Source organism: Suricata suricatta, chromosome 10 (genome assembly GCF_006229205.1).
Source record: "Suricata suricatta isolate VVHF042 chromosome 10, meerkat_22Aug2017_6uvM2_HiC, whole genome shotgun sequence".
In the NCBI taxonomy this organism is placed as follows: domain Eukaryota; kingdom Metazoa; phylum Chordata; class Mammalia; order Carnivora; family Herpestidae; genus Suricata; species Suricata suricatta.
In genome coordinates this window covers 109,058,063-109,063,619 of record NC_043709.1, presented here as the reverse complement: position 1 = coordinate 109,063,619, position 5,557 = coordinate 109,058,063, and positions in this window count along the sequence as shown.

The window sequence follows — 5,557 nt, the reverse complement described above, 5'->3', positions numbered from 1 at the left end:
AAGACTTTCCCCCACTGGGTATCTGTCATTTTCTTCTCTTCTGGGTTCTTTTTTCTAAGTGCTGAATATGCTTGTGATAAAGGGCAGGTTGTTCTTTTTGAAGACTAAATAGTACTAACTTTTATCATTTTTTTTCACTATTTTCCTTTCTTTCATCTTGAAAAATAACAATATAGAGTTCAAAGTAAACTGTAAAGAATCTAAATGAAGTTGTTTATTGGAACACAATCATACAAAATTTCTAAGGAAATTGTTAGGGATACTTTGTTGTTATTGTTCAGGGAAATATATCAATTATCTATTTAATGTATGTAAAGATGGTATATAAATAAAAAGACCAAGATAACAGTGAGAAGAGATAAAATCCAGAGAATTCAGTTTTTTCTTTAGACAATGTTTTTTTAAAGGGGGTTATGACAAAAAGCTCTTATTCTTTTGCAAGTACGTTTGTGTCCTCATTATAAGTGATCAATATAAAAATATTAAGGATGCAGAAAAGTAAAGAGTTACCAATCTGAAGACAACTGCTATTAACATTTCTGTGTATTTCTTCCATTGTTTTTTCTAGAAATAAATTTCTTTTGATCTTTTGAAAAAATCTGTTTTAATGTTTCATGTTTTTCTTGAACTGATTTCTTACATTGCATTATAACATGTATTTTCCTATGTGATTAGAAACAATAAAATTATTTTATTTAAAGAAACATTAAAAATTTTAAATGTTTATTTATTTATTAAACATTTTTTAAACATTTTATCTATTTTTGAGAGACAGAGAGAGACAGGGTTGAGGCAGAGAGAGAGGGAGACACAGAACCCGTAGCAGGTTCTAGGCTCCTTGCTGTCAGCACAGAGTCAGATGTGGGGCTCAAACCCACAAACTGCGAGATAGTGACCTGAGCCAAAGTCAGATGCTCAACCGACTGAGCCACCCAGGTGCCCCTAATGTTTCTTTATTTTTGAGAGAGAGATAGACTGTGAGCAGGGGAGAGGTGGAGAAAGGGAGACACAGATTCTGAAGCAGGCTCCAGGCTCTGAGCTATTAGCACAGAGCCTGACAGGGGCACAAACCCCTTAACTGTGACCAACTGTGAGCTGAAGTCGGTCGTTCAACCACTGAGTCACCCAGGTGCCCCCTAAAACTCACTTTTTTTTTTTTAACATTTATTTATTTTTGAGACAGAGAGTGAGCAGGAGAGAGGCAGAGGGCAAAGGGAGAGACACAGGCTCAGACGCAGGCAGGCTCCAGGCTCCTAGCCTCAGCACAGAGACCGATGTGGGGCTCGAACTCAGAAACCCTGAGATCATGACCTGAGCTTAACCGACTGACCACCCAAGTGCCCCTAAAATAAGTGTAATTGCTTCGTCATGTTTTGGTAAGGATACTTTAACCTATTATTGGATATCTAGTTTCTCCTTTTTGCTTTAACAAACAGCACAGTAATGAACATGTTGGTGTATACAAAATATTTTCCATATTTAAACTTTCTTAGAATAGATTCCCAAGAGTGAAATCACTAGTTCAACAATGATAAAATATTTTAATGCTTTAATTATGATTTGTATCACTGCCAATTTTCTTTCCAATAGAGCTAAGTCAGTTTATACACTGCTAACTGTGGTGTGCAAGATGAAGCTTTCACACTGACGCCATTGATGAGTATAAAAAACAAGCAACCAAACGCTTCACTAAATGACCTCTTACTAGTGCTTTAATTTGCATATCTTTGATTACTAGTGAGATGGAACATTTTCCCACTGTTGGTTAAACAGCTGAATTTCCTCTTTTATGAATTGTTTACTTATGTCCTTTGTCTGTTCATCTCGGGGTCTCTGTAATCTCTGTTTTACAAAGAACTCACAAGCACTATCCAGAGAAAGGCCTTCTGTATGCAACACTGCAGAACTGCTCCCCTTTCACGTCTTTTCAGAAGTAGCGTTAGAACAGCAATGTGAAGGGTAATCCAGGAAGGGCAGGAAAAATATATATTTCCCGTGATATATTTCCGCCTGCTGAACAAGTGAAGTAAAAGTTCATGTTACCGTGGAGAAATCCCTCTGTTCTTTACTTAACCAGGTACTCACTTGAAAACTGTATTCTAATAAGTTTTACCCACTTTTCAGATATCATGTTTATGTGTTATATAACACCAGAAATACATGTCAGTATGAGTTGCTATGGAGCCATGGTGGTTCCACAAAATGTTGCCATTCCAGGGTCTTTTAAATGGTTTAATTAGATGTAATTTAATTTAATTTAGCTTGGAACCAAGTTATTATCCTTTATTCTGTAGTGACTACCCGGGAGGTAGTCATTTCCGTGTATAATTTTTCTTATATGGATACAACTAGAACAAGTACTGAAAGGGAGTATAAATACTAAGCCCTATCTCTGAAGTGATGGTGGATGAGCTATTTCCTGCATGGGTGACTATCCAGACCGAGGCTCTAAGAACAGTCCTCCTCCTGGCAATACAGGAGGCAATGGTAATTTACTTAAGACCAGTAAATAGGACTCTAATGCTGATAGTGACTTGAAACAGCCTAAATTCTCTATATGAAATATCCAGATAATAATATTTCCTCCTATCCAACGGATATTTTAAAGATTATAGGAGAAAAACCTTTGAGGTCGAAAGGAGTAGCGTTAAGTATTACTATATTGCAATAAATGTTATTTTTTAAAATATAAGTCAAGGCTCAAAAAGGATCTCCTTTGTTAAATATCTTGAGATCATAAAGAGGATCAAGGAATTTGGAAATGGATATGGTCATGGAATCATCAGAACTAACTCCTTTGACAGAGGAAGAAACTGAGGCTCTGAGAAGTTTCAGCCAAGATGACACTTGTATAAAGTGACATGGCTAATTAATGACAGAACTAGCATGCTAGTGTGGGGCTCCTGAGTTCTCTCCAGATATCTTTTTACCGCCTCTCTCCCTTCATCCAGAAAGTAGGGTAGAAAGGTATTAAGCATCAAGCATCATCTTTAATAGAAGTGTTTCAACCTCCCTCTTTATCCTGAGAGCTATTTGAGAGAGAGAGAGAGTGAGAGTGAGAGTGAGAGAGAGAGAGAGAGAGAGAGAGAGAGAGAGAGAGGGAATCCCAAGCAGGCTCCATCCTGAGTGTGGAGCTGCTGGATTCCACAATCCTGAGATCATGACCTGAGTCAAACTCCAGTGTCTGATGCTCAACCAACTGAGCCACCCAGGTGCCCCACGAGAGCTAAATTTCTGTTTACAGTAAAAATAATTACTTTAGGGCACACCTGACTGGCTCAGTGGGTAGAGCATGCAACTCTTGATCTCAGGGTCATGAGTTCAAGCCCTATGATGGGTATGGAGCCCACTTTAAAAAAAATCCGTGCTTCAAATAGGCTAAAATATGTATGTAAAGTTCTCTGAGAAAAGAATGTGAATTTATTTAAAGATAAAATAGTTTATGTCTAAAAGCTTAAGAAATAGGCATCAAAGAACAGGTTTTGATCAAACTGAAGCATCTTTTAAGCTTGTGCACTGCTATAAACACAGGAGGACAAAGGTCACTGAAATGAAGTGGAACCAGTTTGACAGAGAGCATTCAATCTGGTTTCAACAGTTTGATTAATATCAGAAGAAATATATCTGTTACACTAAGGAAGAGGGCTCTGGAATCCTTGGGATTTAAGAGGCTTCATCCCTCTATTCAGTTGATCAGTTAAGTGAATGTGTGAACTCTCTATCAGAATAATGTAGGTTGCAATGAGGAAATTGCATATCAGTACATCAGAGAATCATCTTCATCAAAGACTGTGAAAACAGGCAGTGAGTTGTTTTATTTGTGTAAGCTAAGGGGAATTATATTACTAGATACTTCTTTGTTGTTGTTGTTGTTGTTATAGTTAATTAATTTATTTTTGAGAGAGAGGGACAGAGGGAGTGAGCAGGGGAAGGGCAGAGAGAGAATGTCAAGTAGGCGCCATGCTGTCAGTACAGAGCCTGATGTGGGGCTCGAACTCACAAACCATGAGATCACAACCTGAGTGGAAACCAAGAGTCTGACGCTCAATCAACTGAGCTATCCAGGTGTCCCTGTATTAGTAGATACTTCTAATGATCCAGACTTCAAACTTGTAAGGGGTGCTCATGAAACTACATGCTTAGATAGAGAGGAGACCAACTGTACAAAAGAGAGAATATCTCTTTTCCTTCCCAATTTCTTTAAAGATTAAAGAAATTTTGCTTTCTTTTATATATTTCCCCCAACTGAAGTAGGATTTAATATCTATTTAGATATACAAGAATCTCTCTTCTTTTATTCTGTGCATGCACATAAACACACACACACACGAAATAGTATGAGTTAACCAAAAGAAAAACACAGTAAGAAAGTTCTATGTGGCAAGAACTTTTTTTTAAAGAGAGAGGGAAAAAGAGAGAAAGAGAGAGAGCGAGAGAGCGAAAGCAAGAGCATGAGCAGGGAAGGGGCAGAAGAAGAGGGAGAGAGAATCTTAAGCAGGTTCCACAGAGTGTGGATCCCACCAAGGCGCCTCTATCTCACATCCATAAGATCATGACCTGAACCAAAATCAAGGGTCAGACACTCAAAAGCCTGAGCCACCAAGGAGCCCCTCTTTTCTTGCTTTCAAACAAAACTGGTAAGACAGCAAAAAGAACTGTTTTACTTTCTTGCTATTTTGCACCCAAAAGAAAGTGAAGAATATGTTTTGCATTGCCTAAAAACAAAAGGAAGAGACATAAAGGCTGCACATGAGCACAAAGTGAAAATGTCTCAAAATCCATGAAAATAGATGACAGGAATACTTTGGAAACCTTGCTCTTGTGGAAACTGTCACAGATCATGTAGTGGCTGCATTTTATATCTTCTACGCTGAGTGAGAACATTGGTATTTTCGTGACTCACAAGGACAGGGGTGTGCTGCCTGCTGAATCACCCTCCTCTCTTCCTGGGGCGCCTGAATGTTCCAAGACTCGAATGGAGGATTAAACTGTGGTTTCCATGACATCTACCTAAATGCTATCATGATAATATCAACAGATGTAGTACAGTGTTCGCTGAAAGTTGAAATTTTATTTTACCCCCTTAAAAAACTTTAATAATTTTAATCATTGAAGTTCTTTAATAACTATGCAAAGTTGGTCTAAAGAATTAGTAGTCTTTTTCTTAACTAGATAGGTTGCTATATTAATATACAACTCATCTCTTTACTTAAAATGTATTTCATCTGGTGGACAGTGATTGGTAAGTGATGTTACCTATTGTATTTTTAGAAATTAAGATAAATAATATCAACTTAGAAACAATAATGAAGTTTTATCAATTTTCTCAAAGTCTAGAAAATCAAATTTACAAAACAAATATGAATACCTTAAGCATTAGCCAGCATCTTGCGGTAACGGGCTGTTTTTTTATGTGTGCCAGTGTTTTATGCAAACTGTAACATGTAAAAACGTGTCCGTGGAGGGTTTGCATGTGGTAGGCTGATGTTCTGTCCTTCTCTTCCCTGGGTTCCAATGATTAGAGAATCAGCAGCAGAATCTTATTTTTATTTAAAAA